The 24,622-nt window shown below is 39.6% G+C and overlaps 1 protein-coding gene across 8 annotated transcripts in view; it reads right to left on the reverse strand.

The window, feature by feature from the left end:
• FOXP2 (forkhead box P2) overlaps positions 1-24,622 on the reverse strand; it is a 438,488-nt gene that overhangs the window by 371,249 nt on the left and 42,617 nt on the right. The window lies entirely within an intron of this gene.

Below are 24,622 nucleotides of genomic sequence, written 5' to 3' on the forward strand. Positions count from 1 at the left end.
AAGAAATCCTACACATTCTACATCTTTCTTTCTTTGTATGAAACATGTAAAGTAGTCACCTACTCCACTCCTGAGATTCATAACAACAAGATTATATTACTTTAAAAAGTGAAGCATACAAATTAAAAGATAATTTCCTATAATTGATTTATATATTTTGCACCACAAAGAAATTTTGAATACTTTTGGCAGGGTTCAAGCAGGCAATCACAACTTGCTGAACACCGGTCACCGGAAACCATGTTGATTACTCATTATTCAGAAATACTCTAATCTGAATCTTCTGTTAAAGAAAACAGCTCTGGATTGCACTACATCTTACGCTCAGAAAGTAAGACCTGGGGTTTGTGATGAGTATCTCCATGAAAACTTAACTCACTACTCCATCAGAGTCAAAACCATAAATCGAATGCTAAAAATTATTGGGAAAGGAATAAAGAACGAAACAGAACACTCCATTTGCTACTGTATTAATCCCCATCTTGAAAAGTGTGCTCCATTCTGGTGTCCAGCACAGAACACAACACAACTAATTAGCAAAGCTTCAAAGCAGAAAACATCTATGATCAAAGGCTTAGAATGTTTTCCATACAACGAACAATTCAGTATGCCACACCTATACAGACTGGAAAAGAGAGAATTTAAGGGAAGGCATGATAGAAGACTACAAAAGCCTGAAGAAGATGGAGAAGTTGCACAGACATCATCTGTTCCCTATCTTTTGAATTCAGGAACGGTGTAGTAAAACTCAAGTTCAAAACAAAAAGCAGGAGCTTCTTCTCCACCAAATGGGTAACAAAACTGTGGACTTCTTCACAAGGATGCTGTTGATGCAAGGAGCTTTCACGAGTCAAGAAGGACAGCGGAGGTACCCTTGGAAGACAGCCTTCACTGGAGGCAGAATATGGCCTAGGAGAACCACTGGTCTGAACCAGGCTGACCAGTCTCATCTCCTTGCATATTCATTTATGCTAGTGTTAATTCAACAAATTCTTATATCCATTTTACGCTGAGAGATTCACCACACAAGAACCAGAATTACTGTACACAGGGAGTCTAGTCTTACTTGCATTTGAAGTAGAGGCTAGATCCTTTTGAACTGCAAAGTGAATTCCCATGCTTCTCTGTACTTTACTACATGCTTAATAAATTTGATTGACTTTTCCAAAATAGCATCACCACAGAGAAAAAAAGAAATCAAACGAGGTAGCAAAGTCTTACTGTAAAGCAGCAGTAGCCTTTCTCTCCCCGGTCCACAGTCCCAAAGCAGCCCGGGCAGAGGGCTACAAAGCAAGGTTCTGCTTCTCAAGTTGTTTGCTGGTCTCGTGTCTGAGTCTGTGACTTCATCCACATATTCCCACTCAGTTCAACACTAACACAAATGCAGGTCAGCATCTCCACGTCCCAAGTTTCATCTCAAACCAAACCTTAAAAAATCACATACTCTGTATTCCAATATCTCCTCTTTTGCTTTAATCTCTAGGATACAGCAGCGTTTCTGATTTATTTTGGGTAAGTGCAGATCAATTAAAATTCCTTCAGGGAAGCCTTCTGAACCAGCAGAAAGTGAGCGACTGTCTTCAGGAACAAACACTTTTTGCTGTCACGGACTGGCCTGTCACTTTTGAGCAAAAACTATGTTAATTAATTCTATCCATACCTATCAGGTGTACCAAAGGAATATACCCAGTCCTTTCTGCTGTCTTGCTAGATACAGATCTTTGTGCCTGTGAACTGAGTATCCCTATATGGAGACTTATGCATTGGCACATTATATGAAGAAGCAGCCTGTACTCGCACAAAAAAACATGACAGGACAAAAATAACTTTGTTCAGACATCAGTATGCAACCGAAGTCCCTTTTGCAAAATGCACGAATTAAGACCCTAATGTTTCACCCAAAACTCTGAAAGTTTCCACTACATCTACACACAGACCTATTTACTAACATTCTTTTTAGACCCTACAGTGAGGAATTTGAATTACTGATATTTTTTTTGGTCAGCTTGATCAAAGTATGTTTACTGTTCTATCTATTTCCCCTTATCACTTCTACACTCTGCAAAAGAAGAGGCTGCTACGGTGTTTGCTGTTCTGTTTGCTTCTGCAGCTCAAACGGCTACACTGAGGATGAAAGAAAATTCACTGTACAGCATGCTAATGATCAAAGACCCATGTACTACTGGCCTATAGCAACATTTTAGGCCACCTCTCCCTTCTACCATTTGTCCAACTTCTCTGTTTAGAATGTAAAATCTTAAGGGTAGGAATATAACCCATCCAGCTCAAAAGGAATCCAAGTTCTGTTTGATATCCTGCACGTCGCTGTGATACTAACTATAAATATGAGCAAGCTGTAGCAAACAAGAACCGAACGTCTTTTAGAATTCATATATGAGCAAATACAAGCTTCTCGCAAAACTGCAAAATTTAGAGAAGTGGACTCCAGGTGTACTATAGGAGGTAAAACACTATTGCAGGACAAACCCTTTAAAACCAATTTGATAGTAGTAATAACAATTCAGAATTATCATCCCCACTACTTCAACACTGAGAAAGAACATCATGAGAACAGGTGTTAGAAGATGGCTACCTACTGGCTGCCAAATAAAAGCTGTGATTCTGACTCTTTCCATACATGGCTTCAAGTTACAATTAAAAAGTTTACAGAATCTTCCCGTGAATATGATCGTGGCTCACACACACAAGCGCACATAAAGGGGCAAAAGTTGATATGCAATTACCTCAGTTACAAGGTCTGGGAATCGGCGGTTACCCAAACAAATGTGTAAACTAAGAACGCTTTCTTTTCAACCACTTGCTATATAATCCCATGTGAAGGTTAAACGAGCATTCATGCTTGCTTTAAACATTTATCTCATATATTCCCTAATTCGATTATACCTCTGGTGGAAATCCACTTACATCAAAGATATATGAAGAAATTTTTACATTAAGAATTTCTTAGCTTATGGTTTTGATTTTTGAAACAACCCGGTGATACAAGTAACCTATACGGATTAAAGACACAAACATATTCCAGAGTACACATATATTAATCTAGGGGTTTAAAAGCTATGCTTGTGTACAAGTTCACACCTTTTCCGTAAATTACTTAAGACACAAAGTAAAAGCTATACATGGTAACGTGATCTCATTAGCATTACTGTTATGGCACTTTTTTGGCAATTCATAAAGCCACAGCTGCATTGCAAAGCCATCCCAAATAGGCATGGATAAAATACTTTATCCCTTTTAGAGTACATGTTACAGAAAAATGCGTTAGAGAAAAACTATGTGAGGACTATACAAGTAAGTTTCTCAATTGTTTTAGGATTATATATCTTATTTACAAACAAAATCCAATGGCTTGGGTCCTGACTAAATATGCTATAAAAAATTCCATTTTTGTATGTAAGCCTCCTATTAATTTTACTTTTAATACCTATAGCCTATTGGGTGAAACTAAATAAAAGACAAGCGGAGGATTTGGGCTGAAATCATAGCATATAAACAATCAAGGACTGGATTGGAGTTTTGGTTTAAGATTGAATAATATTTACTCTAATATGCAACTGCATAGTCAGCCTAATGTAGCATTACAATCATGTGTCTTTAGTACGGTGTTTATCTAACAGCCTTTACCCAAAAATCTTATCTCACAGAAACATAAACTCACAAAAACAATCACCACATGCTGGAACCTCTGTTAAGAAAGACGTATTAAAATACAGCAACAAAAGACACAAATATATCTGTGCAAAGGTCCCTTCCAGCTAATCTCCAGTATCACTGTCCTAATCTGGAAACGACATAAGGAGTAAACAAGAGATCAGTCATGATGGAAATAATTATAGAAGTAAAGGTGTTATACTGAAAACTTCCCTAAATGTTGTGCTGTTAAACTGAATGAAGCTGTTTGGTTTGTCTGCAATTTAGGGAAGTTTATTAAACTGTGATCAAAAACCCAATACTTCAGAAAACATCAGAGTTGACACTATGTCTTTTCTCTTACATAATAAAAAGAGTAAGGCAGGACAAATTATCTGTCTACAGGTAAAATGATCTTTCTACTGCTGGAGCCTATGCATTAGTGCCACTAAAATAAATGGTAATCTTCCCTATACATTGATATAAATCTCCTGCAGGACCTGATGAACACCCTCTAAAATTTGTAATATTTTAAAATCTAGTTCTCTCATCAGTTGTATACTGAACTCTTCAACTCTTCTGGATTTGGATCGACGTTAAGAGAAATATTCATTTCTCTTGCAGATTTATTCAAGATTTATTTTAAATACATTGACCAGAAATACAACCTTAAAGTGAATTGTAAGAGGATGGACTGGCATGAAAACAAAGGTAAGACCTATGTCTAGATAATTCCTTGCATGGCTAGCTGTCTGCCATCCCAAAGTAAACACTATATACGAGTCAGATGATAGAAGACACAGGCTAACTAGCTGTATTAGGCAATCTGCCCACAAAGATACAATGCTGGATTTGGGACAATCGGGTGGAATAGCTGGTAAACTGTTGTTAAACCAACACCCAACCTCAGGGAGGTTAAATAGTGGTAATCCTGTGTAGTAGTTCTCGTGGCAAACACGTCTGGGAATATTTTTCTCCAGCAATCCCCAGTGGGAAGAGTGCCACCTACTTTCTCCGATATTCCTTCCAGCTCTATCTGCCCTTCTCTTTTCAAGTTAGGCTGCCACTCGACACAGGGACACAGAGCAGGACCCAAAGAGATGAATGCTGAGCGGTTCGGTGTGATTCCGGACACGCAGCATCACACACAGTCTGGTCAGTCAGGGCTCTGCAATCAACACTAGCACTGACAAGACAATAGGTGGAATCCAACTTTTATTTTTTAATGCACCTCATGTCTAAATGGTTTTGATCCTGATCACCTAAGAGAAGATCACTCACTAACATACAGTACTGTTGCAGTGCTGCGGCACTCCTAAACAGGGGATGCAGAAGGTTTCTATAGAGGGAGAGATGTGAGAAATTTCGTAAAATTTCATTTGGGTTTTTTTTCTCCTCCCTTTCTCTTTTTCCTCTTTATTTTGCCTCCCAGCCTCCCTTTCGCTGAAAACGCTCTCCCCTCCTGCAGCCCTGTGAGGAACACAACACGTGCGTGGAGCCAGCAGGGACAGGAGCACGAGCGGCGAGCGTTCAGTGACAGCCGCGACGGATGCCTCCTCGACACCTTAGGCAACGCCGGGACATGGGAAGGGCTCAGACTGACTGGATGGAGCGAGGGTCAGCGATGCTGAAGCCAAAGGGACAAGGGCATGAAGTCTGAAAAACAGGCTAGGATTGATAAATTCTGGAGACTGGGGCAAGCCAGACAGTAGGAGTATGTTTATTTGAGAGGATGCTTTAAATTGTTATACAAAAGAATGGAGACCCAATCTAAAAATGTGAACACCACTGAGCCTGAAGGGACTTGCTTTTGTGGACCCACCTGTTTGCTACTGGGTGCTGTAAGCAGGATAACATCCTTGGGACATCATCAAATCCAAAATTTCCTTTCTGAACTTTGGCAGATTGAGATGTAATTAAAAGTTCAGACAGTGTGGAGTTTTCTAGCAGAGTCTGATCTATTTTATTGTCTGCATTACATTGATATATATTTATTTCACAAAGCAAGTCATCTTTTTGAATACTTGCTATTTGTATTGTCTACTTCATTTTATACAAGCACAGCGTACAGTGGTTCTAGGGCATAAAGGTGAGATTTCCAGAGGGGAAATGACTTAAGCCACTCTAAACTGCAGCTGAAACCGTCCTAACGTCCCTCACCTTCCTCTTCAGCTGCAGACTCCCATTCCTTCCTTGTGCTGACTTGGACATTTGTGCAATTGCACAAATCTCACAGATCAGAGTTCAATTATTTGATAACAGTCCTGCAAAATAAGTGATCAACTTTTACCAAAATGGGGACACCCCTGGCAGGGTGAGAAAGGAGTGGGGAGATGTGGCATGGACAAAGGTGGGACCACACAGTCGTGATGTGGGTTGGCTTGCACTAATGGGGAAGCTCACACTGTGCGTCTCGGGGCATGGTCTGATGAACACTTCTTCAGTCGTGGAGGCAGGTGGAAGCACCACCTCCCCGTTCCCAGCACTGCCCACTGAGCTGTGCCAAGGCAACTGTGCACAGAGCTACGTGGTCAGCCGTGCTGGCAAACTAATCTAGATAAAAAGTCACCTGGCAAAATAAAAGCTGTTTTCAACCTTTTAGAGTCCACATTGCAGACCCACAAACAACTGTATGAGCATCTTCAGAGGGACAGCAAGGAGGAGAAGGAATCAAAAGAAGCTTAAGCCAGCACTACTACTAAAGGAGCATTTACCACCCTATGATCTAATTAGCCTACAGGACTCCAGCAGCCAAAAGCTATCAGATATCGCTGCAGCCTACCAAGTGCCATCACCCCCAGCTGCCTCCCCCTCCGCTCCTCTCCAGCCTACAAAGAAGAAGCAGGAAGACCCGCAGTACAAACGAGATGGAAGCGCAGCCCTCGGAGCACAGGTGTGGGCTCTGCGACTGCAACCCTGGGACAAGGACGGGCTGCAGAAGGGCAGCAAGGGCTGCAGCATTCAAACGCAGCAGCTGCTGGTTTTGATTTACATATCTTAGAGAACTGGGCCCCATTATCAGAGTGGATGTACACCAGTCTGGCACGCTTTGCTGTATTATTGTTATATCTGTACATAGGTATGCACACGTTTGTGATCGATTCTCTAAATAGTCCATTGTTAGTATTTATATTATAAAGTGAAAACTAAATCAAAGTAGAAGGGTGGGTTTTGGCCTCAAGATCAAATAACTTTTTCAAAATTCCAAAAGGAGATCCTAAGTTATACTTTATATCATTCTTCATTTTAATCATATTTGATTTGTACAATCTATTTATCACATTTTTCCAGACAACATGGCTGCACTTCAGCTAACACAAAGTAAAAACCATACATATACATTTGGAGAGCACGTAAAAACATTTGTGGTCCACCATTCTACTAAACTATTGTCCACGTTTTAATAGTTTTGTTTAATAGATACAGGAGGATAACCATTAAATGAAACCTTAATATGAGCTATCAGTTTGTAAACACAGCAGCAAAGTATGGTATGACTGAATTCACAGTTCAAGAAATTCTTAATTTTTATATTTAGTCATTTTAGATTTGCTTATGTATTAATTTTCCCCAGGAAAAAAAATTTTAAAAACCCACTTAGAGAAAACAGGGGAGAATACCTTATCTGCATTTCTCTTGCAATTCCATTTGGACAACAGTATTTCCTAAACATAGCCTATTCACTGCTGGATATGTAATTACCTTCAGTTCATAGTCTAGACATTAATGCTTTCGTAGTATTTAAGACTCCTTGTAACATGCTTGCTGCTTTAAGTAAGCAAGGCTAAATCTTGACCAGATAAATTAGCAAAGAATGCAATAAAAGCTGCAATAAAAGAACTTTATCCTCCAAACCTTCAAGTTGCTGCTAAATGAGATTTCTTTGAAATGCAGATCAGTTGAACTAGATTAGTGAATTTTAGCTCCTGTCAACATCATAACAAAATACAAATACAATTGTTCACTGGCCTTATCTCCATGCTTCCATCTGCTGCCTTGTTATTTACTTTCCTTGATTTACTATGCAGATCTAAATAAGACACATCAAGGAGGGCTTACAACACAATGGCTTCTTAAGCTTTACATCAAGGTATTTGAAACTGAAGCCCTGAAAGGGCTGCCATCAAAGACATATCTCTAATGAACTTCCATATCAGAGAAGGTTTGGTATTTAATACTGCTGTGAAAAGAAAAAGCTACAAATCAGAATGGCCTATGAACGAAAATGTCTGCAAATCTTGATGAGATTAGCACCTACCAGAATTAATATCCCAATAAAAATGATATCTGGTTCCTTGAAGAGTTAAACTTCCAACCTTTGCAAAAATAATGCCTAGTGTCAGAATGGGAAAACTCAGCTGACAAGGTCAAAAGGTCAGGGTGGTATTCTTTTTTTATCCACAAAATGTTCAAAAAGCATTTTTGCTGGTGGCTTGATTAAGATACTGTTGACAAACTAGCCTTGGAATGAAATAATTAACGCAGTCGACAGCGCTACTATGGTACTTTCTGCAACAGCGGGATTTTACAGTATCTTTAAAAAAATTAGCAACAACTTCATGGTGAAACAACATAATCTAAAATGACAGCATGCAACATTTGTTCATCAATTTTACTATTTCCCTTTCTCCCCCTCAGCAATCTATGGCAGCGCAGGATAAAATCTTCTGTCAGTTTGCTTAAAAAAAAAACAATCCTTAAGTGCCATTTCTATTACATGCTACAACCCTACTGCAAAGTGCAATAAACGAAGGAAGAAGTTTCCTCCTCGTGATTTCAACTCTATATATATCCAATAGATTAAACAAATATAAACAGCTTAAAAGTTTCCACAACCCACGCGTAACCTTGTGCAGTAAACCATCAGCTCTCGCAGCATGCCGCCATTTGACAGGAATTTTTTTGCTAGGCACCAAAGTACATAAACAAATGATCCTTTTCTTTCTTAAGAAAGCATTTCAATCATTTATGTTCTTCTATAGCAAGGGAAGATCCCACAAGCGTGTTCCGTACCACGGATCAATCAGCTCCAAACCGAAGTAGACATGTTGTATGCTCCAGTGCCTGGAAATCATGCTGCAGGCTTACCAGATGATGAAAACGGAGGTATGCAGTGCAGGGGAGCCCCACATGGCACCCGCTAGCTTCTAGGCATGTCAAACTTCACAACTACCCTACAGTCAATGACAGCAAACACCTTCCCTTTTCTTCTCGCCTCCAAACATGTACTTGTCTTTCTACCCTCCTTCCAAATTACAGGCAGTCTTCCAGAAACAAAGCCCCCAAACAGAAGCAGCGTCCCATGGCTATACTGCAGAAACCACAGTTGTCTTTTTGCTAGATTTCATTTCGTACGGGCTATGTTCCAGGCTTACTTACAGCCACGAGAGACCACTACCTTTCCTTGTTTAATGAAATGACAAACCAACAGATTTGCATATGTAGAAGCAGGTGCTGTAACAGGTTTGACTACTCTTGACCTAAAGCATGTAAAAAAGATTTATCTGCAACAGCTGTCCCTAAGGTATTGGGGCTCTGACGGACAGTCAAAACTTTACCATCTGCACCGCCGTGTGTTAAAAATGACAATCTGAATTAAAAGCTGGTCAACAAATCTCGTATAACTAATGCCTTCCGTATCCCCATCCATATGTTGAATTCCCAAGATACGCAACACTTGGATTATCTATTATAAATACCAATCTTTAAATCTAAATAAAATAAGATAGTCTAGGAAGATGTGAAAAGTAAGTCTGTGGGAGTTGCTACTTATTCACGAAACAAGCATTTAAATAACACTTTGAACGTACGTTAAGTTTGAAATGCTTCAACAATTTCACATCATGATATAAACATCTGTTCTTTTAAAATAGCATTACATCTCTCTTCAGAATTTGAAAATAGCTATAAATACTTACACAGGCTAATTTGAGGATTTAGAGTGCTACAGCATTGTTTAGCTCGTGGATTACTAACCAACACAATTTTTGTTTAGCTTAACTTCTCTAAAGCCTTTCTTGAATGCCTTGACAAAAAACCTGACTGATTGATAGCAAAACATTTCAGAACATCTCTGTGTTCTCTGCACAATGAAGGTATCGCAGGGAAGTGAGGTTTGCGGTTTATGTTCTGATTTTTCTGTATGAAGAGGAACTGTGGTTTTTCCCCTGGACCAGAGGAAGGAACCTGAGAGTCTGAACATGACCCCTTGGTGAACAGAGTGACTTGTTCTGGAGCTATGCTAGCAGAAGGTAGCACCATATGCCCCAAGCCCCAACTTGGATGCTCTTTCTACAGTCTAATGTGCTTGTCAAAAGATGTTAAAATCACAGATTTACATTCTCTGGATATACTTTATTATTGCACAAAGTAAAAAAGAAAGGATAATACAATTTGTTGTGACTTATATAGACAAGCATCCAAAACATAATTCCACTGGTTTAAACTGGAAGATCTTTTTTTATTGGTGAACAGTTTCTGAGGTGTTTAACAGTACAGCAATATTATGCCTGCTACCAATCACTGGTATTGATTACAAACTTATTGATTACAAAATAACTACATCCTAAACTTCAGCATTAACAATTTCCCTTCTCATACAAATGTGGAAAAATATAGCGCCTTACCTGAAAATGAATGAAAATTACCAATCGTTGCTCAGCTGAATTTCACTGATATTTCTGTCTTTTAAAAAAAGATTCAGAGCACCACAGAATTTATCACTGGCAGGAAAATTACTAAAATAAGAAAAAAATAATCCATGGAGCACATACTAGAGGTAAATTTAAAATAATGGAAAATATGCTTCACAACTTTTCTAATGATGATTTTAAATGTTATGGCACATGTAAATTCATTCACTTTATGTACTGTTCTTTAGTTTTTAGAAGAAAGAGAAGCACTTTATTTTAAATATATATATATATGCACGTATATATTTGCAGGCACTGCTGAAAGACAGGAGGTACTTTTTTTCTCAAGCAAGTAATAAAGCAATTTTGCAGAATTTTGTGAGGTTCAAGTGATCCTGCAAACAGTTACAATTTCATGCAAAAACAATGCAGACTTGGAAAAAAAAAGAAATACAATTTATTTACTCGCTAGGTTGTAACTGTTGAGAGCTACAGCGATCCCCTCAAGAGCATAAATATTTAGACAAATTTTAAAATGTGTATTATATACTTGACAGAACGTATTTACATGACAGCTCAGAGCTTAAGCAATCTGATCAGAAATATTTCCTCTATAAAACAAAGTCAAGTTAGGAAAAAAAAAAGGCAGCTCAGCCATGTAAAGAGGCTTGAGATTAAAAACATAACCATTTAGAGACAGATTAGCCATTTAAGTGTTTGCGTCAAAATTGCGATAACCTTCATCCTACTTCCCGATTCACTGAATCCTATGTATGAGTTTATGAAAATCGAAGATGAGCAGCGTATGGCATTAACTCTGTGTCTCCTTTTACTAAGCCGTTTAATTGCCTGCTCGTTATCTGCTGCCCTCTGCTCCGGCAGGTGCCGCGTCCCGGGCGGGCAGGACGGCCTTGGCCTGGCAGGGATGTCCGTCCCACCCGGCCGCCCAGGGGAAGGTTAGGGTCTGGTGTAGGACATCACCCACCCCTCTCCTGCCCGGCAGAAAGCTGGAAGATGGCTCCCCGCACAACACTGCCGAGGTGGTGCCTGAGACAGACATGGAAAAAGGTGGAAATAAGCCTTACACAGCCTGCTGGCACTTAGGGGCGAGGGAGGATGCCTGCTGTCTCCCTGAAGCCCAGCACAGCTCTCCCCAACATGGCCGCAGTGGGAGCTGAGGGTTCACTGATCCCTCTGTGACCTACTGCTCTTTATCTTGGTGGTATTTAAATGAATTACAAATTTTGCGAGCAGAAATTGTGATTCGGGGTTTGTCTTACAAAGCAGTAACAAATACATTCATCATGCCCAATTTTAAACCACCACGACTGTCCGGGGAATCCTCCTTCTGACCAGAGACCGCCAAGAGCCGGAGACTCGGGACCTCAACGCGGCCGAAACAAACTGCCAATGTGTGAGAAACACGCATTCAGAAAAATCCGGTAAATAATCTTACAGGCATAAACTCCCACTGTATGCTCTACTTTTCAAAAGGTAGAGGAGCTTTGTAAGGAAAACACAGCCAGCTCACTGCAGCCATCGGACACTTCAACCTGAGCTGCTGCCACCAAGTAGCAACATACCAGAAAAAAGGTGTGGCAGGTTTGTAAGAATACATCTATTGAAAGGCTATCAGGTGAGCAACTTGGAGGACCATTTACACTCTTGCCAGGGAAAACAACTACCTCAGAGGGACTCTTTAGATTAAAAGACAGAAGGGATTAACAAGGAATGGACCCAGAGCCAAACAGTAAACTGGAAAGTGGTCAAAGAAATTAGGTTTGGACCTTCTTTACTCACTGTTATGCAATAGTTAAATCAGATTCATCCAACCTAACTTTAAATATCGAAATAGGATGCAAATGCTACCTAGCGTGGAGCTCCCAGCAGAGCCTGTGGCTCTCCGCTGTAGGGGAAGCCAGGGTGACCGCTGTCCCAGTCAAGGGACATCAACCAGTGTGGTACCTGATGTCTGAACGGGCAAATCCAGCCGTTGTTGGGATGAATCACGAGAGAGGGTAGACTGCAAGAACAATTTTTTTTTTCTTTTGAAGAGAGAAGGAGTTGTTGGATGCTCTTCTAAATGTAATGCAATCTGAGTTAAAAAGAAGTATTTTCAACTCCAGATTGCAGGTCAAGTTTTGCACTGAATATGTCATAAAGCATAGATTACACAGTTAAGTAATTTTTTTTCTTGTATTTTGGACTGTTTAAATTCAGTGACTATTAATGTTAAATTCTGTGAACTCAAGGTTATTTGTTAGGCTAGCTATTTCACTTAGAGAACAAAACATGTTTAGTTATACTTAACTATAATTTTCACCCTTTGAATAAAGCAAAAACTAGGAAATGGTAGTGAAAAAATGCTGAGAATATTTCTTTTTAAAAGCCCCAAAAGAAAAAACTAAACCCCAGCACATAGACACCATGTATTTGTGGACTATAAAAAAACATACTACTTGTCAAAGAAATTATGTCTTATTCTACTCTCCTTTCAAATTATAAAGCAATCATTTAGACTTAACACTGAAAACTGTTGCCTTTTGTAAAAAGACGCGTGCCTCATAATGCACACAGAATGGTTTCTTCACACAGACTTGTTTACTTAATGTATTAAGTAGCATACAGAGGTAATCTTCATGCTTGCAGCATATAAAATCTAGATTATTAATATTTTATATTAAAATAATGTGCCAATTAGTGAATTTTCAGATGTTAATCTCCCTACTAAAGTCTATTTCCTTATTGTTTACACACAGCAATTCTCTCTTAAATTTTAGAAGTAGGAATCTTAAAAAGTGGAAAAATACAATTATAAAATGTTCTTTATTTGCAATTAGATTCCAAGGTTGCAGAATACTGTATCTGTCCCAATTTTACAGAACTGCTTAAGGCATCTGCCAACCAAGTTTCAAGAGGATTAGCTGTAATGAAAATGCAACATATGTAAATACAACCACATATTTAAATGTCAAATATTTCAAACACAATAGAAAAATTACAAATTCAAAGTTATCTTCCCAAACATATAATTCTATCAACTCCTTCCATGAAAGGTAAAAACTTGGAAACAGCTTTTTTATACTGTACAAAACACACAATGTGGCAATACGTTGTTAGCCTTCTTAATATATCTCATTATTTAACTGAATGGGATTTTTTTATGAACACACTCCACCTTTAACACCAATTCCACATACTTCAGATTCACCCTGTAGATTCAGAAGAATTTTGCTCCTTGTGCTAAAGCTAGCAAAAATAAAGTATGCTATGAACTTCAAAAAATCACCTTTTCCTTTGTGGACTTTGGGTATCTTGTTTACTTGACGTGATGTATAATAATAGCACAGGAGAAAGAACGCAATTACACAAGAAAATAAAACCATGCGGCTAAAACTCCTCAGACTTCAGACACATTTTTCTCATCTCTGGATGTGGCACAACCTTGCTGTGAACTATTAGGCTTCCACTAGAGACAGACGGTTTCATACTGCTCAACAGAGATTACTGCTGTCTATCTAAATTGGGCTTACAGTGGCATCAGCATATTTTATTAACTCAGAACCATAAATCCTATTCTTATATGCTCTCGAAGACCAATACTCCCAGGGTCAGTTAAATTTACAACAGCGTGGCACCTACCAGGAGGAAGCTTCAAAGTGAGGATATGCTCCTTTCCAATACTCCTCCAGAAATTCTGATATCTATTGAAAGTTTAAAAAGCCATACCCCATCCTTGATATTAAACAACAGTTTCCCAGGCAGATTTTTAGCTCGTTCCAACACTACATGGTATCCCAATGCACTTTATAATGCCTCACAACACAGGTTTTCTTTGTGTTTCAAGAATTGTCCATCCTTTGCATGAGAAGCATGGTACTTGCAGCTGAGCAGATCCTAACATTCGCTCTTCTCTGACCAGGACAGTGAACACCTGTGAAGGAAAAATCTCCACATTTTTGAGCATCCAAGGAATACTCCTTTATATTCTATTGCATATCAGTACATGGAAGTGCTCTCATTAGCACCAATAATATTATTTTTGCATGTATTTCTCTGCTATCCTCAAAACTCACAGAGGAACACAATTACAACCTGCATATATACTGCTACGGACTGACAGCAAGATGAAAAGAAAGATGACAAAGTCAAGGAAGTAACAGTCTAAAATAATACAGAATTTTTCAATTATATTCCTAACTCTACAAACCAAAAGATCATTTTAAATAAAAGGCTGGTGTCTACTGATACGTACCTTTGAATAAAGGGACTAACCATCACAGGTGACTCCCAAACAAAACTTTGACTATACAGCAGCAATGGTGCAGTTATCTAGATAAACACTGGTTTTGAATGGAGGTGCACCAAACATCATTCAGCCCTAAGTAACTCTCAGAAATAGAAAGCACATCATAGTGCCTCCTCAGGGGAAGAACCCACCTCATTCAGTGACACAAAACTCTGCAGGGTGGTCAAGCAGTTTCCACAACGCAAGAACAAGAGAAGCATTGCGCATCACTTGCTGAACTTGGAAACACTAGAAGAAAATACCTACCGAACCCCCATCAATTGCTCTATTTTTTACCCTTTTTTCCCCCCACCCAGTAAGTGTCCTAAATGAGAACTAGACATCACAAAGGCATTTTTGCCCTCCTTGTCAGGGCAAGCCCTGCACACTGAGGACAGTCCTTGAGTCCTTTTCTAAGAACTGGATCACAAAGGTAGAGTCAATCCATATATCAACAATTACTGTAGTGTTACTATTGTTAAACAGCTATAATTAAATAAGTCAATGACTCTTTAAAGATCCCTTCCTTTTGCTATAAACAGCCTCAGTCATAAACATACAGGCTGTTCTCAAGGTTCTACAATTTGGGGATCTGATTTTAAAGTAATAAACCAATTTTAAACAAGATCTTCTCAAACTGCAGACCATTTACTGTTTTATCTTATTTTTATTGTAACACAACACTGTTCAGTGGAATTTCACTCTCAAATAGCAATTTAACAATTCAATGCTATCACTGCTATGAAGAGAAAAATAGTGAGCTTTGAAGCCATTTGATCTTCTCATATCAAAATTGCAGTCTTGTACTGATTTCAGAATCTACCTAATTTGTTATGTTGCAACAAAAAAGTAAAGAGACTACAAAAAGGAAAGTGCCAGATGTAAACATTTTGATCAACCTAACTCTCTTTTAAAAAACAAAACTCCTGCTGTTCTTTTTTAGAAAAATACCTTGACATTTAAAGACAAAATAAGTGCATGTGTGTGACTTGTTTACATCAGACAGAAATAAATCCCTCCTAAATGTAGAAAGCACAAAGTTTTCTTTTGGTAGTTTATGAATAATATTTAAGGAAATTCTTAAAACACTTAGCAAATCTTTTGACAATTTAGCAACCTCATCAATCTAGCTGCTCAGACATCATGGTGATGTGCATCGTGTATAGACTTTTGAAAAGCAACAACTCAAACATGAGCATGTGATTTTAGTGTATAGAAAAGGGGCAGGGTGCAATTATAGGGCATGTAATGAGGTAGGTGTTGCACTATCATATGGTGTATCACCAAGAAATGGGAGAAGTTCTGAGTCAGAAACACTGATGACTCGCTATGATGTGCGTGCCAGCAAAAATATGGTTTGGAAGGAACTAATAAGTGGTTGGCCCTCTGAAAAAAAAAATCTATGTGCACTAAATACTTTAAACATGAAGACTTATAATAAATATGAAATTCAGCTACCCAGGTAAACTTACACAGAAGCTCCTTTCTTCAGCTGCATCCCAGCCTGCATCTGCACAAATGCTATGCTGGCTTTGAGCAAGCTGCCACAGCCTCTGGTTTCTTACGCCTCAAACTCTGTTAGTTATTACTAGGTTTTTCAATTAAGAGATTTCACAGTTAGGCAACCCTCACTCTGCCCACTGTTGTACAAGAACACCATCCTCAGAGATACAATGCCCCCCTCAAAATGATGTACGTGATTTTTTTTTAAGGCAAATCAATGTTCATGGGATTGTTTCTTGAGACAGGACAAGCAAACTTAACAGCTTGCTACTGCCACAAATGGAATCTCTCCCCTCAACCCTCTCCGCCTTCCCATGCCAGGCATTGGTTCCCATTGCTTACCTTATGCCTACAGTGATCTCAGATCCCTCTGTGAGCCATTTCAATTCACTGGAACAGCAGAAAGCATACCCAGGCTTTTTGCCAGGTTGGCTTTCTGCTGTTCTGCTGAGTTAATTTGACCCACAGAAGGGTCTGCTGAGCTCCAGATCCAGCCCAAGAGAGGTCACAAGTCCACGTATGTGAGAAGAGGGAAGAAGACAGCAGGTTGAGTGCAGGACACCGGCGGAAGCCCCTCTCAAAACTGGGAACAGCATATCGTGAGAAGAGATCAGCTGTCTGTGAAACTACAACTCCATTCCACTCTAAACCTGATTTATCAAGTCCAGTTCCTTACTTACAATGAAGCTATTTCTAGTTCATTCATAGGTTCCCTCTTCATTTTCTCAAGCACAGGAGCTTTTTTCTTCCCAAGACTTAGCCCAGACTTGCTTCTCAGAAAATGCTGGGTCTACTGTCCTGTATAAGTCATCAGAGCATTGGCTATCCAGTAGATCCAACATCTACTGCAATCCTGACAACCAAGCCCAGATTCACACTTCTTCCCACTCTCATGATGGTCCCTAGCTAAGACATGATGGTCCCAAAAGAGCCAGGTGCCTTCAGAGCATCCTCTAATTGAATTAGCTGTCACACATCCAACAGAAGGCTTTATTTACCAAAAGCCTACATATAAAATATCAATAGCTCACAACACTACCTAACAGGCTCTGTGCAGATCAGGGGACAATTTGAGGGTTACAGTCAAAATGCTACTTGATCTGTCTCACAGTAAACAGTATCTAAATTTGTATACCACTTCCTTCCAGTTTACACAATGGAAATAAGCACTGGGTTTACAAGTTATTTGTTTGTTTATGTACTTATGAGAGGTGGGGAGGAAATGGAGAACAATAAAAGGAAAAAAAAGACCGTGTTACTGAGCCATCATGTGTCCCATTATAATGACTGCTCTTTACCAAACAGATTTACATACAGTTATATGTAATCTAGTGTTATGCTCACTTTCAGCCTGCGTTAAAGCAAATCCAAAAAAAGCAGGGGGAGAAATAAGACTACTTTGTCTCTAGTGTGTGCAAAGCCTACTGCAAACCGAAAGACCAGCTCAACACTGAGAACTCTTAAATCATTTTAATGACTTTTTGGAAGAAAGGTCTCACACTTCCTCAAAGTTAAAGACCAGGAGCTTGAGCAGAGAGATGGTATCTGGGCACACATTTGGAAAACAAAGCACCGTTTGGTCCTGCTAATAAACTGCAAGCAAGACTCCCAGGTAGACATTATCTAAAGGTTATCTGTTAAGTCATAATGGTCAAAGATCTCAGGGGATGACAGATGGGCAAACCAAAATTATGAAAGTACTAGAGACAGGTCTCCCTGATGACACTGGCAGGTTTCCAGGCTACTACCTAGCTCCAAATTAACAATGACTAAGCAGTTTGTCATCAACAACAACGTGAAAAGCTGTTGTTCAAGCTTTCAAAGCTTGAAACTAAGCTTTACAAGGTTTTCAGAACACAGGACTTTTTACACAGACTTCCCAACTCAAACCTTGAATATAACAACCCTCTTTATGGAAATGTGGCTTTCAAGAATAATTTATTAGCAAGCTAAAAGCATACGCTGCCAAGCGCAACCCAAGATCCTACAATGGACACTACATACTGTATATTGCCAAAGAATCTGCAGGAGGCTGCAGATCCAAATCTAGACACACATCAAGCTGCTGATGCATAAGTTTCCTGGTTGCAAACCCAACTGTTTATTCAGTCCATTCTGATTCTCCCTACTCACAGAAAAGCACAGGCCAATGTTTTTACCCACAGCAAATATCCACAGTTCTTCCAGAGAATCATTTATACTCTCCCCTTAACAGCTGAGTTAGTTCACTATTAAAAGTACTATCTGTGGTACTGGGAAGATGTGGATTCTCTACAACACGCAACATCTAGAAAAGCCTAAGAAACTGTTCTGAGCACAAATATACTTTTATGCAAATTCAGGCATTATGGCAAATTAAAACTTCAACATGGTGACATGAGTGATTCATGTAAACTGCAATGCCTTACATGATAATCTAAGATTAGAGAAATTTTTTCCAGGGGAAAGAGTCTAAGCTTCTTGTTTCATCTTACCACCATCCTGAAGGATCTCTCCTATCACATGACAGTCTTGTCTACCCTCTGAAATCCTGGAAGTGCAAGAACGTCCTGCAAGACAGCTCCAACAGCAGATCTCAAGACAACAGCTCTGCAGTTGACTCCAGTTGCAATCCTACCAGAGCTGAAGTTTACCTCCTCCTTGAGCACAGTCCTTCACCACCTCCTTCCTTCCCAGCCTTCCATGTTTACTGGACTGCTGGTTGGACTGTTGCAGAATAGCACAAGTCAGCAGAAGACTAACACCACAAATAAAACTACAAAAAATAAAACATGTTTAGCAACTTAGCATGCTGAAATGATTTAGTGAAGTCCCAAGAAATGCTGGAGTCATGCAGGAAATTAGACTACACTGAAGTGAGACACCATCACAGAGTTTACTGAGAAATTCAAATCACATTATTTTGTATCAGCAATCTCAGCTTCCCCACCTTCTCTCAATGTCTGGTTTCTCTTCTGTAATTTTTCATTCCATTATTTTAAATATACAGAAGTATCTCTGAGATCCTCCCTCTGACGATTCTTCATATTTCGTTCCTAGTTCGTCCTTCAAATGTTGCCCCACCTTCTGTATCTCCTTCAGAAAGAAGGTCAGCTTTCACATGGTACAAGCTACAGCTCTCCTCCTTTTATTCCTTCTATTCATATTCTTTATCATTATGTTTAACAGAATGAAGGAACACTACAGGTTCCTACTGAACAAAGAGATTTACAACAAAAATAGAAAACTGAGATGGCATTAAGGCGCTGGAGTTTATAGGCAGCTGCAGGAGACAAGCACAAGAACACCTGGAAAAATGTAAGGTATGATATTTAATGCCAAGGGAGTACTCTCTCAAAAATCGTTAAAATTTCTCCTTTTTGGTGTCCACAGTACCCAGCAGTCAAACACCTTCTGGTGTAAAATCTTTCACAGGTATGTCAAGAAGCTCTACATAGATACAAGGGATTTTATTATAAGCCAACAAGATAAAAAAATATGTCATTTCTCTTGTAAGAATGATTTTTTTACTAGCTTGTAACTTTTTAGTTTAGACCAGTAACATGTGTACAACTGAGATTCATTGTGGTGTTGACAGTTCTCAAAATGTTATTACAAATACTTTTATACCAGCTTTCATACATCCCATGTAACTCTAAAAGAACTTCATGTCTAAAAAAAAAAGTCTGTACTTCATATCAGAGATGGAGTACAGTTCAAAAATACGTATCTGAAGTCTTCAACCAATAGAAAAGGTTTTTAAAAATATAAAAAATAATGAAAACTCCATCCATTCTGATGCCTCTGAATTTTACATGAGTTCCTAGAAGTATATGGCAAGACTGTTTGAAATGACTGAATTCAATTTACTGTCCTGATTCTGAAAGGTGACACATGTAGCAAAACAACTTGCTGTGAACACAGAATTCCCACCTGAAATATGACTTTAGAAATCTAAGTAGGAGGGACAAAACAGTGGAGAAACACTCAGCCACTCAGAATTCAGAAACCAGAATTCTATTTGCTTTTATCTACAATGTCGGGCTTCTACCTAAAATATGTTAAGTCTTTCTGAATAAATATGTTTTTATTTTAATATTAAGCATATTTAGCATTGAGGGCAAGCTGAATGAGAGTGGAACAGACACACTTATCACGACTACTTAGACAAAGCAGTGTGTGGATGCAGCACCAGGCATGCTTGGGGACAACGGGACAGGGACAGCCCAGTCCACCTCTTATAGGGAACAAACGACGGAGACAGAGACAGCTACACCTCGTACACAGGAACCAAAAGGAAGTCAAAAGAGCAGTTATTTGATTGGCAGACAGACAACTTTAGAACAGCAAAAGTTTATGCTCTGGGATCCTGCAATTGATTACTGTTCTTTGCCTTTGTAAATGCAGGTTTTATGTTACCTAGAAATAATTCTTGTGGTCATCCAATGATTTTCCAACATGCAGAAGGACTTCCTTAAATTTCAGTCTATAACTTTCTGTGGTTACTGTGATTTGTTAATTAGTTTTACTTCTTTAAGATAATTTAACTGGCATTTTAAAAATTCCACTGCACAGCAGAATGTACATAATGTTTAAGGAAACACAGTAACAATATACTCCAGTACGCACATAATATTTTAACTATATGCTATGTGATCAGGCTACCAAGTGGAACCATCACATCTATGCCTGCCTATTTAAAGCTCCCATATTTCAATGCTCAACAATAACATTTCATCAATTTATTTATCTTCAGTTAGTCTCTCATATGAAATGGCATACAGTTTACAATGGAGCAAATAGGATGTATAATATCCAAATAAAAATTAGTGTTAAATTTCAAACAGAAGGTGATTGGCAGATGACCGATTTGCCATTATAACATCAGTACCAAGGTTATACCTAACCTTAAGGACCAAGTCTTCAACAAGAATAAATGACATCTAAGAAAACCAAGGGTGTTTTGTTCCTTGAGGACATTCAGAGCAATACTGGCAATGGTCCTGTGCTGACATAAGAAACGAATCAGCTAAAAACAGTGGCAATGAAAAAAACCACAAGAGCCAGCAAATACCATCTCTCAATAGCAGATCAAACTCAGCAGCTGAACAGAAGGTAGTAGAGGACAAATTGATTTGAGAATAAGAAGTCATTTCTTATCTCTGAGGTCCAGAGATAGCTGTTACTGAATGATGTCTCTTAAGAGACAGAATATTTATTTCCTGTTGGAAGATTCAAGAAGTCCGCTTTGTCCATCCACGTTAAAACGTTAGCATTCTGTTAATTGGCTCAAATAGTCTGTCGATGCTATTTTTAGTAAAGAAGAATAGTAGCCACTTACTTTCTTCGGGCTTCATATAAATGCACAATTGTATAAAGAAGAGGGGAGAGGGATGGGAAGGGGAAGACTGAGATTCTGCCACATGCTCTCTTTATTTCTGCCATCCTGTTTTCACAGGGGAGAGCAGTATTCATCAGGGGCTATGTACGTTTTCTTTCTTCTCTCTTCTCTTTGGTGCTGATGCTGACACACAGAGAGATTCCACTAGAAATGGCAGCACTGTTAATTATCAAAGGACTCCCTGGGCTGAAATTGTGCTGGTCCACACTGTACCCCGCACCTTCCTGAGCTGCAGTGCTGTGCTCTACAATTAAAGCTTACGCGGCTTCCAGACTTCAGAGTTTTTCAAAATAATTTTGAGAATGGTAAAGGGTACTTACTAGCCACTGGAATTTTTCATGGTGTGTAATCCACACGTAATTTCACACTCTGAGAAACACCTTATTGCTTGAGAGTAGAGAAATTTTCTCTTTTGCAGGATCAGTAGAAGGTCTACTTTCTTGATAAGTGAGTGAGAATACCGAGAAGGACATTCCAGGTGGCCTTTTAGTTCCCTCTCAGCCACAGAGAAATACAGAATAACTTCAAAGAACCCAGAAGGAGATGGGAAAGCCAGGCAAAAACAAATGCAGATGAGGATAATTATTATATTAAACATAAAAAGCAAGTATGTAAACTTTACATTTTTCAGTTGAATGACAGTCCACACGTCCACTCATACTGTGAATGGCACCAAGCCATTAAGGCTCCATCATAAATTACCCCGCAGAGGACCTCAGGGGCCTCCAGGCAAACAGCTACACCATCAGTCATCAGTGTCTCAGACACCCCCTAATGCCTGATGACGATGTGGATGCATTTCTACATGGTAACTCAACAATTATTTGGGGTTCAGTAGGAAAGTCCCAATCAAGTTAAAAGATCCTGCTTTGGCCATTCACTGCAGACCTTGAGACCAATCTCTATGCAGTTAGAGGGCAGCAACCATAGAGAAACCTTTGACACTTTCAGCAACAGGCGTGGAAGCTCTGTCCATGCTAATAAACCAAAAGGGCCAAGACATAACGCTCAGGTGCCGAATCCGTGAATACAAAAAACACAGTACTCACTTGAGCTGCCCTGACATCAAGAGTCTGAACGAGGAAACTTGCAGGTTTGAGGTTTAGGAGGAAAAACCAGATTACAATAAACTGCAGCCACAAATGGAGAATTGTAGAAGTTTTCCTCTACATATACCCAGCCTTCAAAAAACGTGTATGGAAAATACAGATCTGCACTTACCCCACTCTTCTTGCACCTTCATGAAAAGGTGGAGCTGCGAGTGGGTTACAAGGCTGTACATGGCTAGGTTTAAATCAAACCAGCCACTGGACAAAGCACAGCTGGGTTAAAATCAAACCAGCCTCTGGACAAACATCCTAACAAGCTTAATAACGCCTTTGGTGAACCCATAAAAGAAAAGGGCAGCAAATGGTGACTTGTTCTTTCAGTGAGCCTGAGCAGAGATGGGTGACAGATGGGCTTTTACAGAGCTAAGGGGGAGGACACTGTAACTGGTAACAAACATACTAAATGTCAGACACCCCTTTCTAGTATTTATAGGGACTGGTCTAACTGAAGTAAAGGGTAATACTCTCACGTAGTACTCACAAAACACTCAGAAAGCTCTCAGAAGTCTTCAGCACCCACATAGTGACAGTGGAGTATTTGGGGAAAGTGACAAGTCAGAGATAATCTGTAGGCAACAGTTACGAGAAACAGCAGAGATCTTGCAGGTCATCACTACAAAATGAAGAAAGTCCAGGCCTTATAACAGTCTCAGATATTCTGGAGAACTCTAATGACCAGGGCCCAGCCCAGACTTCTTACGGCCAGAATTTCTGTCAATGTGACAAGTGGGTGAAATCTTTCCAACAGGCCACCTGAACATGGTACCAAGAACGTGCTGATAGTGAGCCCTGCAGCCTGACCTGATCTTCAGCAGAAGCATGAGCACCTCCTGCCAGTGCGGGAAGTAAAATGGATTTATGCTAGACTGACTTCCCCTTGGACAGATGCCGATGAGGGAACCAGGAGAGGTCTCCTGTACACCCTCAAGAAATGTGACTCTGATGGATCTGACAGAGAGCTGGAAGATCAGGAAGAACAGCTGATCTTTTTCTCTGTGGACCAACTCTGCACAGCCTTCATGGAACAGAGAAGATGGTGCACATTTCTGTTCGGGCACGCCACCCTTTGATGATCTCCAGAACCTGAAAATCTCATGTAGATGTATTTCAGAGGTACCCTGAGTTCCAAAAGAAGTAACATGAGGCTGATGTTCCTGCACAGACCTCAGCCCTTTGATGATAAGATTTATCCTATGGGACCTTCGGGCCAAATAGGATTTGGCAGGCATCACTATCTGACTGGGGAAGGAACTGGAAGAGTATTGTTCTGTGGCCTGATACTGCCACCACAGCAAGAGTTTCCCGTATTTTGAGAAATGGTAGCCAGGCCGCTGAAACGATACAAAGCGGGAGAGCACACAGAGGGGAGACATACTTAGTGTTAGATGATGTGTGGCACGAGGCATCGCAGAGGTTAGCTGGGAAGTGTATTGTCAGAAAAGGAAAGCACAGACTAGGATCTGTTCACAGACAAAAGAGCTCTCACAAAGTGAGAGCTAATAGTTTCTTCAGTGATACCAAGGATTTGCAGTAATATAATATTTGATTCAAGTGTTCACCTTGGGACCCAGATGCTTGGAAAGAGACAGAGTCATTTGCAGAGATTCAGGCTTTGCACCTTTGTGGCACCCTTTATCAAGCAAACAATTGTAAAAGTAAATGAAAAAGGCACACAGAAACACAAGAAGTTAACAGCAGTGACTGCCATCACCACGATGAAAACTTCCAAGGGTTACAGACAGGACACATGGAAAGACCCTGAAATGAACAGAGTTATCATCTGAGAAGAAAATAAATTATTGACAAGGCGTCAGATTTGTAACTATATGAAAATATGCACCTACAATACTAAAAACTTACAGACCGCCTACTGAACAGCTAGACGAATGCTACCTAAATTCATACTGAATTTCAGACATAGGAATAGGGTGCCAATCACCCTTTTCTCTTGGCAAGAACCAACCTCTGTATAATCCACTCTACTGGGGTATGCTGCAACTGGTTGTCAGGTACCTGTGATGTAAAGCAAAATCCATCCACAAATAAGGCACTTTTTCAG

This window comes from Balearica regulorum, chromosome 1, assembly GCF_011004875.1.
Source record: "Balearica regulorum gibbericeps isolate bBalReg1 chromosome 1, bBalReg1.pri, whole genome shotgun sequence".
NCBI lineage: Eukaryota > Metazoa > Chordata > Aves > Gruiformes > Gruidae > Balearica > Balearica regulorum.